The following is a 21,262-nucleotide window of genomic DNA, read 5'->3' as shown; positions in this document are numbered from 1 at the left end:
TGTACCGTTAAAACGATAAGCTCACAGATGAAGACCAAGCTGTAATGCCGTCGAAAAATATTTTCCAATGCTTATAGATAATAAAATCAGTTAAAATTCGTTGCACGGCGTGCATCATTATTAGAATGCCACTTGATATTCCTATGATATTTTCCAAGCACATATATATATGCCCTTTTGAAAAAATGCTCTTAACCAAAAATAAAAATTTTCTGTTTGGTTCAAAAAAGGTTCCTGACCCCTGTTCCAGAAGCTGGGCAGTGGTTTGGGGAGCGCAATTTTATTCCATCTTCTGTTCTGAAAGTGTTAATTCTTATTCTTTTGGCAGTTAACTTGGTGTCTTTTCTTCCCCTTTTTTTTTTTTTTTTTTTTCAACTCCACTGTCCCCAGTCAAGCATTTTTTTTGTCAATATCATGTCGAAATTTTGCAATTTCTAATACTCTTGCAATAGTTTTGAATAATTCTCTGGGGATTTAATAATTTTTGATTTGTCAGTCTCCGGTTAAAACTCTTTTTTTGGCTCATTTCATTGTAAAAAAACCTACTAATTCTGCAACAACCGGAATAAAGGGAGTTTTTTCTCCTTTTCTCTTCCAGGCTTCATGACAATTATATATCGCTCAAATGATTAAATATACAGAAGTATGGTAGTTATTAAGAATTGATGTCATTGGCATGGTAAAAATGTGCGTGGAAAAAAAAATCAGAATATCAACATGCCCTAATATTGTGCACGACATGTAAATCACTGATGGCTTGAGCCCTCCATCCCGTCGCTTGTCAGCTATATTATGATTAATAATGAATAATAAAAAATGATTAATAATGATTAATAATAGTTTAGTTGTAGTTATATAACTAATCTACCCAACTATAAAATTAGAAAATACACTAACTCACAAAATTCCAAAACAACTTACCAACAGTCAATGATGATTTAATGGGTTGTGAATGCCATATTATGTTGACATTAACAGTGCATTTCACTTTTCAAACTAAATCACGAGAGACAGCGCTGCCATCTGTTTAGTGTTATGAAGGACAGTTGTTCAGATGACAGACATCACTCATCAGTCTTCAGGAAATGTAGGTGTGCGCTTGCATCATTTGAAACCACTATAGGATATTGTAGTTCAGAATATTTCGTTTACCTACGTAAAAAAGGAAAACATCTAAAAAAATTAATTAAAAAAAAATAAATTAAAAAAGACAAAATTACACACACAAAAAAAAATCCAATTAATTGAGAAAGATGACATTACATATGCCAAATGTACTCTCAGATAAAACAGTCATTTAACTCACTTGATCTCCATAACAACCCTACTGACGTCACCGAAGCTGTGCATCTGTTTGTTCATGTTAACTAACAGAATTACGTCACCCAATACTATCATCTGTTTGTTCATGTTAACTAACAGAAGTGTTGTTTCTATACTATTGTTGTAATATTTATTAATATTTTGACATTTATTTGAGATATTATAAATTTTGTCATGTGCTTTTGTCATTTTTATTAGTTTTTTTTTTTTTAATTATTATATATAGCTTTAATTTGGTCATTTTTATTTTTCATTTTATATATATATATATATATATAGTCATATACACACACCACTAAATAGAGTATTAATTAAACAAAAAGTTTACTTTTTAGTCCATTTAATTTATGTATATTTTTTACAACTTAAAAACTTATTTTTTTCTTTATTTCATGTAGCTTTGGTATTCGGTTGCAGAATAAATATTAATAGGTGACAAACTCTGCAACATTGACACTTATTGAACTGAACTGAATCAACATTGAGCTGTATAGCTGCTTATTGTCCAGTAATTAATAATATGATGAACTAAATTGAATCAACACTGAACTAAATTAAGCTGAATAGTAACATGATTGTCCTTTTTAAAGTTTCTTCATAGCTGAATTAAAGAAATTTGCTACATTAACAGTTCTTTTCTTGTTTCTTACTGTGAATCTGCTATATAAATAAATGTGACTTTACTCAACAAATACCATACGTCTATAAATAGGGTGCTTCTACAATAACATCAGTAAGCGAATGTGCTTCTACATGGCATTTGACTAGCACATAAAGCATCTGTTTAATTTGAAGCGGCCTGTTCAAGAGAAGACACTCAAGTTTAGATGAGGCATGTTACAATAGGATTTCTGTGTGGGCTTCTCACCTTTAAAACCACACATACGCGCACACACTCACACACTCCCATCTCGTCTGCTCTGTGGGGAAGCCACCTGCAGATGTTAGATGTAGAGATACAGTTTGTGGTAGTTCAAGAGTCACAGGTGTACAGAGCTCGACTTCAGTACAGCAGAAAGACACAAACACATACAGACACAAGACCAGGCGTCCACCACAGCATGCCTTCCTCCGCACACTAATGCATGCACTGCGGTTAGAAAAGTGGGTTACCTGGAAGGTTACCGGTTTATTTCTCTGTACGTCGACATCCAGGTGTGTTGTGGGACGTCTGACCCTTTGCTGTGACCCCCTTTGTGTGTCTGCTTTGGTTTGCATGTGATTATGTGACAGTGACAGAGGTTTCTGAGTGTGCAGTGACATTTCGAATACATTAAACATCTGAATGAAACGCACATGTTCTTATCGTCTCTTTCACAGTCGCAGACAGTTTGGCCCGAAGGACCAGGATGAGGTGAAGATCATCGAGCACCAAACACAGTATCTGAGACCTGGCTGCTGCCCTCGCTCTCACCTTCACCACCAGGTACACACATCCTGTCCACGGCCACATCCCTTTGAGTGTGATCTTTTTATATGTACAGACAAGACATTACAGGCAAAAACATTGTTTTTCATGCACTGGTCAGTTTTGAGATTTTGGGCTATTTGGGTTGTCTTAATATTTCAATCAACAAAAATGGAAAGAAAACAAACAAAATACAATCTTTTTTTCTTTCCAATTCAGCAGTACTTACATACAGTAATGGCCATTTCGCAAGTTGTTTTTTTTTTTTCTTTCGCTGTTCAGCAGTACTTAAAAAAAAAAAAAGTACTTATTTATTCTGTTTAGTGGTAATTATTATTATTTATTTTTATTTTTTAATCAAACAACCATTTTGAATCTAAAAAATCAAAAATCCAAAATTAAAAATCTATTAATAAAAAATGAAAAACTCAAAAAAACAACCATTTTGAATCTGTTTTATCCAGTAAATGCCAACGAGTCAAAAAAAAGAAACAAACCATTTTGAATCTGTTGTTATATCCAGTATTTATATTTCTTAGTTCTGTGAATTGTATGCATCTCAGAAAACTTGTAATTCTTTATTTGCATTCATTTGCACATTTAAATATCTCAGAAAACTTGTAATTCTTTATTTGCAGTTCTTAATGTAATCAATCAACTGGAGAAGTATGGTAAGGTTTATTAGTTATTAGATGTATGGTGATAACTATTAATATTCCTGGGGTGTCTTGCCTTAATTTAGCAGATGATTTTGTTCAAAGCACATTGCATATGATAAAAGACACAAGGTATTTAATTGCAATTTAAAAAGCCAAAATGTTGGCATAATGTTTACTTAAACTGCTTATTTTACAGTCACTTTTGATGAGTAGCGAAACAAAATAAAGTTTACATTCATGCATTTGGCAGATGCTTTTTTCAAAGGGACATACATTGCATTCAAGCATCCAGTCCATGCATTCCCTGGGAATCGAACCTGTGACCTTGGTGATGTTAGCATCATGCTGTAGTGTTTCGACAGGAATACTGCAAAGTTAAAATAAAATTTGAAATAAAAAAAGACACTTTTGACTAAAACTAAAGTAAATTTACATTGTTCTGCTATTTTCTGTAAACTTTGTGTTGCAAAAATACAATTTTCACACACAATGATGACGCAATTCCAGTCCTCACCATGCAAAAGTTTTTCATATTTTTAAAAATATTTTATGAAATGTATTTACATTTATAATGATATACTTTTGTGTTATATTACCTTGGCAGTAAACTGCAAAACAATTTACAAAACAGTGATTTCTGTACCAGTCTCTCTAGATTTTTCCCCTATTTTGTCATGGAAGCTCTATCATGGACTTTTTCTTTTGCTTTTGGAGCAAATGGGAATATGAAATTTTATTTGCTGTCTACTCTGCTGTCACTACTATAGAAGTTCATCAACTATGGCGACTTGCTTTTCTGAGAATCCCAGAAATGTGAAAAGGGTCCGTTGTATTTTAAATGACAAACATACTTTTTAATGGTGAAATAAGCCTATTAAAATAGCACACACAAAATCTTAAAAGTAGTAAGACTTAGACGAGAAACTATTTGCTTATTTTTCTATAAATGGTTTTGGTGTCTACACAGAACATCAAACTATATCAAAACTATCAAGAAAATCCTCTTTTCCATCATATGCGTCCTTTAATGACATAAAAGTGGCAGCACAAAGAGCAGTTTTACTGGCCTCCACTGGAGGTCTCTGTGTTTGTGCAATTCAGGTCACTGGCACATTCTGAGAAATACCACAGGAGGAGAATCAAAGGAAAAGAGGAGCTCAGATGCCTCCTTCTGAGAAACCACTGCAGGTTTCATCATTATTTATCTAACACGTCTGCGCTTTATTGGAAATAAAAGAGATCGTTTAGAAAGTCAGTTTAATGGTCAAACATTTCTACAGAAAAACTCAGAGAGAGAGATATATTTACTTACTCACAAATAAACACTCCCTTTTATAAAAAAAAAAAAAAAAAAACAAAAAAAATTTATATTTAAAATAAATAAAAAGATTTTTTCTTTTATTTTTAACATTTAATATTTGACATTTATTTATTCATTTATTCCGTAGCTCAAATACTGCAGCGTGTCTCTAGCACCACCGGGATCATATATACTTATTCAAAGCAATAATATACTATGTTAGGCTTAGATGTGTTTGTATTAAATGTGCATTGTCCGTATGTTCCTGTATTTGCTCTCAGATACGCTGCAGGTTTGATGGATCATGCTTTGTGTCAGGGAGTCAGGACCTTCAGAGCAATCGCGCTCTTCAAGCTCTCGTCGCAGGACTCAAAGCCTGCAGCACGTGGGAGAACATTGCGTGTCTGCAAGACTGCCGAGAGTGTACTGGCGGCATGGTGAGTACGTGTGTGTCTTTGCACCTAACACACACGCATATATACAGACACGTAACGGTGTCAAATACCAACATCCTGAACTGTCAAAGAATAACTTGCATTGGCGTTTTTGTGGCATATGTAAGTGGTAGACTTTGACATGCTTTACATATTATATCCTAATACAATTTGAAATTGGATTTTGCTTATTCTTTTATTTTTCTTATTATACATGCATTTTTCATATTAATTTAAAGCCTGCGTGGAATATCTAGGACCATTACAGGGCAATTTAAAATGATCCAGTGAAGACAAAAAGTGATCAACCACTTGATGACCAGTTCTCATTCATTTAAAACAGATTTCATAAAGGTTTTTGCTTTCTTAAAAAGATGAATGTATATATCAGTGGTGTAATCTTATTAATAGCCTGTGTTTTTTGTTGGCTCACAATGCTTGTGGTGTGAAAAGCACGTATATGTTTAAAATGTGTGAAACCACAGGGCTGATGTATAATTCATAGTGCACGATTTTATTTTCACACGTCTGACAATAAATATTTTTGATCTCACGCAACAAAAAACACGCGGAAAAAAAAAACAGCACTTGTGTTAACTTTAAGATGGCTTTTTAATAAACAAGGCTCTAATGCATTAGCAGACGAATGTTTGCATCATTATTAGTTGTGTTTACTAAGGCAAGCATCCTTATTACTGTAATTCAAACTCTAAACCTATTATATTTTTACCTTGCAAGTGATTATTGACTTGGACCTGTAAGCAAGCACATATTAATGTGCTAGAAACCACTCAACCATAAATCAGCATCCTGCTAATCATTTACAACATTCTATCATCACTGCGGCGAATTTTGCACAACCAAAAAAAACACCACAAAAAAAAACCATACGGAAAAATCCTATTATAAAAAATTATATATTCACATAATATTAATAAATATTCAAATAACATCACATGAGAAAATATATGGCAAATTAATTTCCATTTAAACTGTGATTTTATACAGCAATTTATGGTGGGTTTATTTCCATGTTAACTGAAAGTAGTTTAACTTGTGGAAGCTGTTTTGACAAGCAGAGGATCCATTGGTTGCGACGCAATAATCACATATTTTAATATTACATTTCATTTTCGACGCAATAATGTCTGTTTTTGCTCTACTTCATCAATGAAACAGCTTCAAAACAAACTCAGAAAATGTATTTAAGTGGGCACATATTGGCTAAATTAATTAATTGGTCACAGTAAAACAATTCATTTCTATTTCAGCACATTTAAAGTGGTCAGACTTGAAGTGGGTGATCTTTTTTAAAGGAGTAGTTCACCCAAACTTGAAATTGTGCTGAAAATGTACTCGCCCTCAGGCCAGCCAGGATGTGGATGAGTTTGATGGTTCATCATAGAGTTCTCTATCCATAATATTGCTTTCTCCAACAAAAAATTAAACTACTCTGAATCAGTTGAAAAACATACACAAATCAAGCACCATTTACATACAAAACAGTCCAAAACCATTCTAAACAAATATTTTGGTGGATTTTGAGGACAACAGAAGATGTACTTTTTCACTGGAGGAGGCGTTATTATGAATTATGGACTCATATTTTGGTCAAAAATGACAGTTTAAAGTCAAAACCGCCTTAAATGGTGGGTTTATTTCCATGTTAACTGATGGACTGGAGTGGTGTGGATTACTTGTGGATTATTGTGATGTTTGTATCAGCTGTTTGGACTCTCATTCTGACGGCACCCATTCACTGCAGAGGATCCACTGTTGTGCAAGTGATGTAATGCTAAATATATCCAAATCTGATGATGAAACAAACTCAAAATCTTGGATGGCCTGAGGGTGTGTGCATTTTCACCAAATTTTCATTTTAGGGTAAACTGTGTCCATATACTGCATGTCAAATGTATATTTTGTTTTCTTTTATTTCCTGTAGCCACTTTTTTTTGATAGACACTGTGGTTGATATTCCTTCAGGGCTTTATGATGGAAAACCACATTCCATCTCTGAAGTGAGACTCCAACTTCTTTGTCACATTTGACACCACACAACAAATGCACTCAAACTGGCCATCAAATAATTAATAAGAAACTCTATATAACACAACACAAAAAAAACACTCAAACTCAAAATCAACAACAAATACTGAAAAGGAAAAAAAAATGCTTGGTCACAAGGGTCATGTTTACTACCCTCTTTTTCCTTAAGGTTGTTATTTGTTTTCCTACTTCTTTTAGAGCTGTTGCCTTAATATAGTCCAATATCACATTTAAATGCCCAGACAAACAAGACAGTGTAAACAGAAAACACAGAGATATCTACACGATGACTGCTTGGAGGGGAAACTAGACAAGTGGCAATTATTTAAAAAATATAAACTGTGTCTCACAAACTAAATTGAATTAAGTGGATTATGAAGGCATTAGAATAAAGGGGGTCATTTTGATGCGATCGCACGCAATTTGATCACAATAATGTGTCCTTAGCATTGGGCTGGTTATTAGATAACTGCTGAGGTAATTAGGTCAGCTTTGTGATTCATTTTATGCTGGTTCTGATTAGCAACACATCGATTCGACACATAGGATGATGACATACATGCACACATAACGACTCAAACACAACGTCTGCATTCACAGCTTGCTGAAGGCTAAAGACCCGTATTTTCTGCTGAAATTAGATTATCCCCTTCAGTACCAAAATAAAGTCATGCAATTGAATCTGTAGAGACAGGCTGATGGTGCTGTCATTTTAACACTAGAGAAACCATTGAGTAGGAAAATATTCACAATTGTGATTGGGAACTTTTGTTTTAATTACAATGTCTTAAATGTGTACATTTGTCCGTGTAGTTTACAGTATATTTGGAATTTTGAATATGAAGTATAACAGTTAGAAAATATCGGTCTGAATTCTGTATCGTTACATTTAATGAATTTGAACTCTTTTTTTTCTAACTCTTCAGCCAAGTAATTGAGTTTTTGCTTTGCTTTAGTTTATATTTGTGTGCATATACACTACTGTTCAAAAGATTGGGGCCGATTAAGATTTTTTATTTTTGAAAGATGACTCTTATGCTTACCAAGACTAAAATTTTTTTTATCAAAAAAATACAGTACAATTGTGAAATACGGTTGCAAAAATGACACTATTCCATTTGAATATTTTGTAAAATGTAATTTATTCCTGTAATGCAAAAACTTTTGTTTTTGCTGAATTTTCAGCATCATTACTCCAGTCTTTAGTGTCATAATCTTTCAGAAATCATTTTGAATATGCTGATTTGCTGCTTAGAAAACATTTATTATTATACACTGAACAAAATTATAAACGCAACACTTTTGTTTTTGCCCCCATTTTTCATGAGCTGAACGCAAAGATCTAAGACTTTTTCTATGTACACAAAAGGCTTTTTTCTCTCAAATATTGTTTCACAAATCTGTTAAAATCTGTGTTAGTGAGCACTTTCTCCTTTGCCGAGATAATCCATCCACCTCACAGGTGTGGCATATCAAGATGCTGATTAGACAGCATGATTATTGCACAGGTGTGCCTTAGGCTGGCCACAATAAAAGGCCACTCTAAAATGTGCAGTTTTACTGTATTGGTGGTCCGTGGGGGGGGATTTGGGTGGAAACCTAGTCAGTATCTGGTGTGACCACCATTTGCCTCACGCAGTGCAACCCATCTCCTTCACATAGAGTTAGGCTGGCCACAATAAAAGGCCACTCTAAAATGTGCAGTTTTATCACACAGCACAATGCCACAGATGTCACACGTTTTGAGGGAGCGTGCAATTGGCATGCTGACTGCAGGAATGTCCACCAGAGCTGTTTCCCCGTGAATTGAATGTTCATTTCTCTATCATAAGCAATCGCCAAAGGTGTTTCAGAGAATTTGGCAGTACATCAAACCGGCCTCACAACCGCAGACCACGTGTAACCACACCAGCCCAGGACCTCCACATCCAGCATCTTCACCTCCAACATCGTCTGAGACCAGCCACCCGGACAGCTGCTGCAACAATCGGTGTGCATAACCAAAGAATTTCTGCACAAACTGTCAGAAACCGTCTCAGGGAGGATCATCTGCATGCTCGATGTCCTCATTGGGGTCTCGACCTGACTGCAGTTCGTCGTCGTAACCGACTTGAGTGGGCAAATGCTCGCAATTCGATGGCGTCTGGCATATGTTCTCTTCACGGATGAATCCCGGATTTCATTGTACAGGGCAGATAGCAGACAGCGTGTATGGCGTCGTGGGGGTGAGAGGTTTGCTGATGTCAACGTTGTGGATCGAGTGGCCCATGGTGGCAGTGGGGTTATGGTATGGGCAGGCATATGTTATGGACAATTAACACAAGTGCATTTTACTGATGACATTTTGAATGCACAGAGATACCGTGACAAGATCCTGAGGCCCATTGTTGTGCCATTCATCCTCGACCATCACCTCATGCTGCAGCATGATAATGCACGGCCCCGTGTTGCAAGGATCTGTACACAATTCCTGGAAGCTGAAAACATCCCAGTTCTTGCATGGCCAGCATACCCACTGGACATGTCACCCATTGAGCATGTTTGGGATGCTCTGGGTCGGCGTATAAGACAGCGTCTTCCAGTTCCTGCCAATATCCAGCAACTTCGCTCAGCCATTGAAGAGGAGTGGACCGACATTCCACAGGCCACAATCAACAACCTGATCAACTCTATGCGATGGAGATGTGTTGCACTGCGTGAGGCAAATGGTGGTCACACCAGATACTGACTAGTTTTCGGACCCCCTCCCTGAACCCCCCAATACAGTAAAACTGCACATTTTAGAGTGACCTTCTATTGTGGCCAGCCTAAGGCACACCTGTGCAATAATCATGCTGTCTAATCAGCATCTTGATATGCCACACCTGTGAGGTGGATGGATTATCTCGGCAAAGGAGAAGTGCTCACTCACACAGATTTAGACAGATTTGTGAACAATATTTTAGAGAAAAAGGCCTTTTGTGTACATAGAAAAAGTCTTAGATCTTTGTGTTCAGCTCATGAAAAATGGGGGCAAAAACAAAAGTGTTGCGTTTATAATTTTGTTCAGTGTATTATCAATTTTGAAAACAGTTGTGCTCCTCCATATTTTTAAGGAAACCATGATACATTTTTTCTGTATTACTTGATGAATAGAAAGATCAAAAGTACAACATTTATTTAATATAGCAATATTTTGTAGCATTATGACATTAATTGGTTGACTGGAGTGGTGTGGATTATTGTGATGTTTTTATCAGCTGTTTGGACTCTCATTCTGACGGCACCCATTCACTGCAGAGGATCCATTGCTGAGCAAGTGATGTAATGCTAAATTTCTCCATATCTGATGAAGAAACAAACTCCTCTACATCTTAGATGACCTGAGGGTACATTTTCAGCAGATTTTCATTTTGGATAAACTCCTTCTGGCCTGCATGTCTGGAGTTCTGAACGCTTCAGTAGTATTTCATAGTACATCAATCTATTTTTATGTCACAAATCAAATAAACTTCTCAACAAAATTCTCTTTAAAATGTAGCCTTCTACCTTTAACTATTACTTTAATATATCGTAAATTTTTCCTTTGAATATTACTTTAATATTGTAAGGCTGCAGTTTTGCTGTTTCAAAGCAAACTTCAACAAGTTTTTGGCTATATTTGTGAGGGCTCTTATTTGATTAAGTGCTTTCGGCCAATGAGTAACCAGCGCTGAAGGTCATATTGGGTCATGCGAAAATAGAGGGTGCTGGGATTGTGGGACCAAAGATTAAACTCAAGTCACAAGAACCGTGAGAGGCTCTGCCAGCCACTTTATTTCTCTTTCTCATTCTCAGATTGCGGGGACTTTTTTGTAGGACATCAGTCTAATGAAGTTATTAAGAGATTTGAGCGTCACCTGTCATGAGGGAAATTAGCATTTAGCTCTAAATTTCATACACATGACCAGCACACTGTTATGTTTTGCTGTGCCCTCCCTGAAAGAGTGTGTCCAATTTGGTTAGTTTGAGAAGATTGTTTTACAGTATGCAGAACAGGAGGTTATTTTAGGTTTTGGCATTTGTAGGGCAGAAACATACACATTGATTATGACACAATGAGTCATTTACTGTTTGTAAAGAGTAAACCAATTTTGTTGTCATTGTACGACTGAGCAAAACTTTTGTTGGTATCCCACATTCTTGAACATTAACATAAAACAACAAATATCAATATAAAAATGTCAATGTAGATTAAAAGTTTAAAAAGACATAAAACAGTAGTTAAAAAGCAACAGCAACAGACTGTTTAACGTGTGCAGTGCAATTACAAATAATTCATAAATGCTAACCAATCACAGGGTTTCCGAGGGTCCTTAGAAAGTCTTAAATTTAGATGTAAATTAAATTAAAGTTAATAAAATAAAATTTAATGGTACAGCAAAAGTCTTAATTATAATGTTAAGAGAGTTTAAATTTAGAGACGGAATCATGAAATGGCTTAATGTGTTGATTAAACATCAAAAGGCTACGTTTTCATTGAATGACGTGGGTGTTTAAATACCTCTTAACAGCAATACCTCACTGAAGGGAACTGACTGTCTTCAGAAAAATATAAATGGCATTTTAATTTCTCCTTCCCTGTAATGCCTGATACAGTAGCATTTATGAGCTCAGCCCGCTTTGTGTACAACTGTTATCAGCTATATTTCTGCTGCTCCAAAAGCGCCACCTGTTGGCAGAGAATAAATTTGCATTTTCAATCTGCCTGTCTGCTGTTTTAGTTCAGACTAGGGGTGGAATGGTTCGCGGAAAAAAAATCTTGAATTTGACAATGCATCTGTAATATGGTTTGCTATAAATAACACGTGAAACAAAACAGGGTTGGGCTAATATATGTTTCTGTTGATGGATGCGCATTCTGGCTTCCCAATAAATTACAACAACAGTGATTTAAAAAAACGACAACAAAAACAGTGGACAAACCATTCACTCTCGTTCAATGCGAATGCCGTATGCCGGAATATGAGCAGTCATTTATTCCGTCATCACCCGGGTGCTGATAGCGCACGTGCACAGGTGAGACCTAAACAGCACACGTTGCTATCCGTGTTTAAGCTAAACTCATTTAATCTTTGCCAGTTGAAACATTTATGATCCAGAGGACACAAACTCACACGTGCGCGCAGTAAGAAGATTTGTGTGTGCTCTTATCCGAAGCGCGCAAACCCGAGCCTCAGAACGCGCAAATATGTTAAGCTCTCTCTGAAGTATTGCGTTTAAATGGACAAATTCACACAGAAATTATGTCAAGTGGTAAGTATGGTAAGTATCCTATAGCAGACATACATAGCCAGTTAATCGTACTGTATCAGTGCACTGGATCAGTGCATTCTCTTAAAGTGACAGCACTCTCTTAATATTAATCAAACTGCAACAACAAAGAAATCACTCGCTGCTCTAGATTGAATAGCTTTTGTAACTTTAATTTATATAGTCAAATATGCAATTCTGATTTACATTTCATTACTTTATTCAATTTCTGTACCTAAAAACTAATGTTAGACCTACCTAAAAAAAACCCTGAAAATCAGTGTTTATTTTTTATTTGTATCTTTACTCTATTGTAATTATTTGTGATGTTGCTTATAGTTAGATTATTCTTATTTTCTTTTTTTATTTGACAGTATAGTTTTTGCCTAAATATAGCACATACCCAGCCATACCGAAACCGAGACTCTAAAACCGTGATACAAACCGAACCGTGAGGAAGTTGAAACGTTTCACCCCTAGTTCAGACCAATGTTATAATCAACATAATTTTAAGCAGGAAACACGCTGTTGTAAACATGAACTGGTGAATCGATAAGAAACTAATGTGTCTTCTAAAAATCTAAACAATCATGACAGTAAGATGCATTTATGTGTTAAACTAATACAATAATTGATACATTTGATCCTTTTTCTTAAAAAAAAAATGGTTTAAAGGCTGAAATGTGAAGTTTATAATGTTTTTGTGAAAACCTGTTTCTAAACTGTAAATTATGTTTTTAGAGCCATTTTATGGTTTAAATGTTACATTACATGACCCCGCTCATACAGTATTATATTTATATGTGCAGGTTTTAAAAAGCCTTGAATTAGATTTTTAAAACCCTGCAGATAACTTGAATCAGGAAGTGTTCAATAGTTGTACAGCTCTAACAAATATTTACCAGGATGTGATGCAATATGTTCGTGCACTCATTGCACATCAATAAAAGTTCACAAGAAGTTTCTGAGGCAATCATAGTTTCTTTTATCTCCTCAGAAAATAAGCACGTTGATGTGCTTTTCAAATGACAGTGGAGGTGTATGTAGTCCAAGAAAAATCCTCTGTAATGTAAAACAAAAAAAATTCCACAGCCACTCCATTTTTAAGAACAGGTCCTTAAATTCATCACTATCTTTTTTGTGGTCTTGGTGTAAAGGATGAGATTATTGTTGGAGCACCAGGCTGATTTTGTACTTGTGCATACTCCGACTCCAACTTTTTTTATAAAGCACCTAATAAAACAACGAAGCTGACCAAAGTGCTGTACAGTAAGTTCAACTAAAAGAATATAAAAGCAAATAATAAAATCGACAGTACACAACATACAAGACAGACCAAAGGGTAACTACAGTGACAATACCTCAGCACTCATTCCTGATCAAAGGCTAATGAAAAAAAATATATGTTTTTAACTGCTTCTTGAATTCATTCAGGAGAAACTGTTCCAAAGCCTTGGGGCAGCTACCGAAAATGCACGGTCACCCCTGAACTTTGATTTTGATCTAGGAACATGTAGGATTTTGTCCATTAGATCATAATGATCTCTTTGGCTCTTAAACATGAATAAGATCAGCAATGTATGGAGGGGCTATACCATGCAGGGATTTAAAAACAAAGATTAAAATCTTAAAATTAATTCTATAAGATACTGGTAACCAATGCAATGATCTCAAAACTGGAGTAATGTGATCATACTTGCGAGTACCCGTCAGTAGTCTTGCGGCTGAATTTTGAACCATTTGCTCAACACATATCCCTGTGGAACACCAGTATTCAGGGTAAGAATTGAAGAAGTGTACTAGTCTGAGATTCTGGGAGCGGTTGGTTAAAAAAAAAAAAACCTTTAGTCATGCGTTTAGTTTGTGTTGTTTATGGTGTGATATTGCGTTGATTGTGTGATCCCTTGAGGAACACTAATGACTAAAGGGAAGTTCTGACCATTAGGATCACACCTTTACACTAAGGACAGGGTGGAGTGGCCTATACAAGCTGCTAATGCAGACCGGAGATAAGACTCTGCTTTGTGTCCTCGAACAAAGTCCCTTAAGGCAAAGTTTCTTCTACAGTCAATAATAGTCTCTACTCTAACCCATTAAGGATGAAAAAAATTCTCTAAATTGTACAAAAATAATTAAAAAATACACTTACTAAAAATTAATAAACAATAAATCACCTATTGAAAAAGTAGTACACTTTAGCACTTATGGAAATAATATACTTCTTGAAAGCACAACAAAAGATTATTAAAATGTAATGATTTAGAAGGTTTTTTTAATTATATTACAAAGTGCACTTTTCAAAAGGGTACTTAAGTGTGTTAAGAAACATAGTCAAGAAAGTGTCTCTCTTTAAGCACAGCTACTTCTTCTATAGCTTCCGACCCAATACCCCAAACTGATAGGGAACAACTTGATGGGTCTAATTAGAAACTGGACCAGCTCAGTGTCAGCCTTAGAACCAGGAGTGAGTGAGTGAGTGAGGGAGGGAAGAGTATAGTATAGTAGGGAGGGAGTATAGATAGCTATTCTCCAGGTAGTTTTGGGTCATGGAGGTGCGTTAGTCAGTATAGGCTTCACTGCGCAAGACCAGCTTCTATTCTCCAGGCTCTAAGGCTATGTTTACACGATGTAGTCAAAAACTGAACAGTTTTTTCCCTTGCTTTTTAAAAAGAAAACACTCACACACAAAAACAACATCAAAAAAAACCACTCACACACACACACACCAAAAAAAACAAAACAAAAACGCTGTTTTATGTATGTCGGGCCAGTAGTTGGCGCTGTCACCTTGTTAGTAAACAGTACCTGTAGGGAAGTGATGATCATATGATGTATATGATGCGTCTCTGCTGTTGTTTGTAATATTGATGAAGTAAATCCACACTTTAGTGTAACTCGTGAGCAGCAACAACAGTACCATGTACTCCGCCATTGTTGTGTATGTTTGTTCGCACTTGCCTTTAAAACGAAACGTACTGCACATGTCTACATAACTAACACGTACTACGCACGCACATGACGTCACTGTTTTCAAAGATTTGCGTATTGTATGTTTACACGGAAATAATAACGTTGGCGTTTTCAAAAATATGCGTTTTCAAACCCTTGCACTTTGTAAACAATTTTCAAAAATATGCGTTTTCAAACCCCAAAACGTCGTTGTCGTGTAAACAAACAGGCAAAACGCATAAAAAGTTTCCTGTCTTTGGCTGAAAATGTTGTCGTGTAAACAGCCCCTAAAACTCCACAGTCCATAAAAGCTGCACACAAACTCTTGAGCCCTGAAAAACCAGTCTACCCTCACTTGTGTTTATATTAACAATTTGGTCACCAATTTAGCAATTCTGCCTAAGAGGAAAATTTGATAGGTGTAATTGTTTTTCAGGCCTGCTATTCAGAACATATTAACCAAAGCTAAGATCTTGAGTCGTCCGTCAGACTGTAGACTGAAAAAAAAAAAATCAGCTTTCATTTGTCTAGATTCTGATAGTGGTTCAGTTATTTTATACAGTATCTCTTTGTTTGACCGAGTTAATCTATATTTCTGTTGGCTGTTTCCTTGTTTATCTAGCTTTCTTGGCTTCAGCATGGACAAAGTAGGAGACCTAATGTTCCTGCTGAAAGCGGTGAGCTACAGGGAAAGGGAATTACAGCACAGCCTGACAAGTCGACTTTACAGTAAGGTCAGTTGCTCTCACTAAATCACTGGAAACAAAAAGAGTTTCCCCTCTGTATTTTACTGCTGCTTATTTTAAGGCAGAGCGAGGGAGAGATCTATGGCAAGTATGAATAGCTGTGAAATGCTTTAATTGAAACTTTATTGGCAGTAAAACATTTTTTTTATTTTTTTATTTCTAAGAACATTAAATTTCAGTTTCCTTGTGATTGTAATGTTATTTAAAGGTTACAAAATACTTTTCATAGAACATTCAAGTAGAAATGACATCATAAGGACATTCTGAGAATGCTGTTCCAATAACGTTTTCTCAGCATTATGAGAATGTTCAAGTAAAACAACATAAGAATGTTCCAAGAATGTTTCTCTCAACATATATCAAATATTAATAAAGTTAATAATAACATTCCATAAACATTTCAACAATACATTTATATAACTTTTTAAACATGAGATCTCAGCAATGTCTCAAACTATGCACACATTTGCCAAGATCCAAGTGCGTTGAATTTAGTAGGGGCGCTATGACATGTCCCTTCCAATATCCAATGACTAATAAATTTCTAGCAATAATTTTGATCAAACAATTAAATATAGGTGTATGTAACCACTACTGTTGTAATTTTGGCCACATCTGAAATAGGACATACCACTGATATTACCTGAGAAGTTAAAGTAAATACGCTAGAAAACTGCACGCTTTCAAGAATGTGCATTTAATACATGAGCAGAGTAAGAACATATCAGGTAGCCAAAGTGTTTAAAACATACGAGCACAGTTTAGTTGAATGATAAAGTTTATAATCTTTCATGCTGTTATGCTGTTTTGTGTTCATCTGCTTCTCCCATTTGCTCTTTTTACATTGAAAATCACTCAATATAGACGATTACTATCAGATACAGCAATAGTTTCTCAAATATTTATTACAGTATATACTTATAAATAAATGAACATTCACTTCAATGGTATGAGATGACTGGATGCTTTCAATTAATTTCCTATTAAACTGTCACCAGAACTGTCATCAAACAATTTAAAGTAATGTGAATTAAGCTACAAACTCAATCACAATTCACATTGTTTCCATCTAACCTGTATTTTAAGGTGCAGCTAGTCAAATTAATGGAGTTTTTTTTTTTTAAATAGTTACCAGTAAACCGGATACCTGAATATGTTCGTAGATTGTGTTGAATCATAGTTGTGTTGAAAGGTAATTTTTATATTTTATTTGTAAACATCATATTTTTTTCTCCTTCAGTTAATGTCATAAACTTAGTGAGCTAAGCAGTAGCACTGAGTGTCATGTAAACTTGGCTGAAGATGTGCAAAGTGAAGGAACAGAACGATTCAATTGAGTGAGTCATTTACGCTGGAACCGCTCCGATTGATTCAAAATGGTGACTTTGATCATTCAGTTCCAGCGGTCCACTAGCAAAACCCAGATCAAAAGAGCATTTTGTTTTCTAATTTTGACATTGCTTGTAATGGTTTTAAAACACGTCTAGTGATGGGTGAAATGGACCTTTTCAAAACTCTGAATCAGTTAAACCATTGCATCACAAATGATTCACTGTTTCGAAGCGCTCCAAATGGATCGCAAATCATTTTATTTAGATCAGAACTTTGCTTATAGTGAACCATTTAATTCAGATCAGGACTTTGGGGCACATATCACGAATCATTTGATTTAGATCAGAACTTTAAAGCAGGTTTTTGAATCTTTTGATTCAGATTGGAACTTTGGAGCGGGTTTGCGAATCATTTCGCAAACTGAATGATTCGTGTTCTTTCTCCCAAGGCCCTGTCCCAAATGGAACACTTCCAGTGTGTTCCAAATGGGATATATTGCCCTCTGAAGGGCACTTCAATCTTGGCTGCCATATTGAAGGGTCGTTCCAAACCGAAGTGCTCAAAACTGGCCACTTCAAAGAGCCCTTCAGAATAGCTGATGGACACTTCGGGCTCCCATGATCCTTTGCGCATGCCATTCATCATTTTTACATCCAGAAGGTTAGCTTCACAGCAGACTTCAACCTGACAGTCAAAACGGCATGAAAGTTCTTACCCTGAGGAACGCAGACTTCAACCTGACAGTCAAAACGGCATGAAAGTGCTGACTTAGAGGAAGACCGTGAGGTGCTATTTGGGACAGGGCCCAAGTCTTGATCTGGGGTGCATTTCCCAAAAGCATCGTTAGCTAACTATGGTTGTCCCACTGAACTCTATTGGTAATGATGGAACTTGTGACCATACTCAGTGCAGTCGCTACTAAAGCTAAACATTTTGACAATTAAATAAGCCCAGCCAATTTGCTGAGGCCAGCCTAAAAAGATGCTCAGGACAGTTGACGGGCCACTGCTGCACATCGTCTCAAAAGCTTATCATTTGCACATGTTTTTAAGCCTTGCCAATTTAAACATTCAAAAGAGTTTAAAGCATTCAAACAAGATGCAGAAAAACTCAACTGAGTACTTGCAGGCCGTGTTTGGTGCGCACGCAGAGAGCCACATCTCACGGACAGCAACACCTAACCAAGCTCTCCTTCACGTCCTCCTGAACCTAAACGAACAAATACAAATCGCAGTTTAAACATGCAACAGAAAAAGATGTGAAAGAGCCCAATTCAGCACAGGGTCGCATGCAGAGGAGATGCGTCTCAAAGCACTTGAACACCGAAATTTACACACAAAATTATGTCAAAATACCCGTCTTGGAGAGTATCCCGTCGGTTATGTCTTACGCGAAAGTAAATTGTAGATAAAGAAATCACATGTGTATTGTTATAATGGATGCGTTGTCTCTTAAAGTGACCGCGCCTAATTTACTATCTGCTGTCCGTAATGTTAATCCAAGAAAATGAAAGACAGAAAATCACTCACTGCTCTTGACTGAATTACTTTGTAGATTTAACAAGTATTAATCCACAGTCAAACCAAAAATTATTCAGACACCAGCTATAATTTTTGATATTTTTTAGTGGGTACAGGACACTACAGTTCATTTATGTAAGTGAGTATACTTTGACATATTATACCCAAAAACTGACCATGTTTTGCTTTTACAGGTTTGGAATGACATGGGGGTAAGTGATTAATGACAAAATTTTCATCTTGGGGTGAAGTATCCCTTTAAGAGGACACATACAGTAGGATGAATATAGAGATGCAGTTTTCACTGTTTTAGGATGAACAGAGCTATAGTTTCCATATGGATTAACTTTGAATAAAGAAAAAAAAAGGTTTAGAGACAGATTTTTGTTTATGTATGTGAAATTTAGCTAGCAGAAAACACAGATGAATTGTTATATTTTTATATATTCTCTGTTGTGTAGTCAAACAACTCAAAGGAAACATCTTTAAAATGGAAAGCAAAAGTAATAATAATAATAATTAATAATTCCCAGAGGTGGAAAGTAACGAAGGGGGGGCCAGAAAAATTAACATAATGATGTGATGGCAGCCATACTGATAATTCCTTACATTTATATAGTGCTTTTCTAGGCACTCAAAGCGCTCTACATTGTCAGGGGGTATCTCCTCATCCACCACCAGTGTGCAGCATTTGCCTGGATGATGTGATGGCAGCCATAGTGCACCAGAACGCCCACCACACACCAGCTTACTGGTGCAGAGGAGACAGAGTGATGAAGCCAATCAGTAGATATGGGGATTGTTAGGAGGCCATGATGGTCAGAGGCCAATGGGCAAATTTGTCCAGGATGCCGAGGTCACACCTCTACTCTTTTGGAAAGACATCCTGGGATTTTTAATGACCACAGAGAGTCACGACCTCGGTTTAACGTCTCATCCAAAGGACGGTGCTTGTTGACAGTATAGTGTCCCCGTCACTATACTGGGGTGTTAGGACCCAATCAGACCACAGGGTGAGCACCCCCTGCTGGCCTCACTAGCACCTCTTCCAGCAGCGACCTAGTTTTCCCAGGAGGTCTCCCATCCAGGTACTGACCAGGCTCAACCCTGCTTTGCTTCAGTGGGCAGCCAGTCTTGGGCTCGAGGGTGATATGGCTGCCGGCGATAAGTAGCTTATTTATCTGTTGCTTGACCCTTTCATATTTAAAGTGAGCGCTAGTTTCCAAAGTTCCAAAGAAAATAAAGCTTTTCTCTTTATTAGGGAAATATCAGTGTCCAGATATGTTGTACACAGAAAAAAAAATGTTTTTTTTTTCACTCTGCCAGGGATGGAACATGATTCATCAATAATTTTGCTCCATTTTCCCGAGACTGTAAATTTTAACAAATTGTTTTCAATGCTATTTATTCCTTTGAACAGGTAGAGAAAAACAAAGATGAGTTTTTCATGGCCTGGAACGCCTGTTTACATCATGTGACCACTTACACTTACACATACACAGAGGTGAGAGAAAAGGGAAGTTTATGTACATTATTTATAGTCCATGTGTTGCATGAATGTCTGCAGATGCTTTTTTTACATCCACATTCTCACAGAAGACTTTAACATTATAACATAGGGGTCCAAAAGATCACCCTGTAGGATGCTGGGATGCCGCATGCACACTGACCCCAAAATGTGTTTGGACACTGAAACCACTCTTAAAAAGAAACCCCTGAAAGTCACTGAATTACTTAAAATAACAAAGCACAAAAAAAGTGAGACACTTTTCAAGAAAAGTATTTCACAAAAAGACTAGCTGGTCATTGGAAATGGGAAGTTAGTTCTCAGGAGTTTCCAGATGATCTTACCAACTGCAGACAAATAAAACCTCAAACTAAAATTGTAATTATATTCATGGTTGACAGAGTGGCTATTCTTAATGAATATTTTTGTCTGAATTTCCAATTCGGATAGTAAAAAAAAAAAATACTAAAAGTTACATTTAAGTTGCCAATTTGAACAACAATTACAGTTTAGTGATTTTACTATATTCATCTATTAAATAATTACAATATATTTAAAATAAATAAATGATTAATAAATATAAAATCAATTACTGAAGTATAATTATGCAATTATTATTACATACATATATATATACACACACACATACATACACACACACATATATATATATATAAACAAAGCCACATTTTTAATCTGATTAATCATAGAGTCTTAATATCTTAAGCTGTGTTTTTGAAGTAAAATTTTGGGGTTTTGAAATA

At 36.0% G+C, this 21,262-nt stretch overlaps 1 pseudogene; it reads left to right on the top strand.

The window, feature by feature from the left end:
• Positions 1–21,262, top strand: part of LOC109073392 — a 50,311-nt pseudogene that overhangs the window by 9,002 nt on the left and 20,047 nt on the right.

Source organism: Cyprinus carpio, chromosome B13, assembly GCF_018340385.1.
Source record: "Cyprinus carpio isolate SPL01 chromosome B13, ASM1834038v1, whole genome shotgun sequence".
NCBI classification, from domain to species: Eukaryota; Metazoa; Chordata; class Actinopteri; order Cypriniformes; family Cyprinidae; genus Cyprinus; species Cyprinus carpio.
This window is presented reverse-complemented; position numbering and strand designations above follow the sequence as displayed.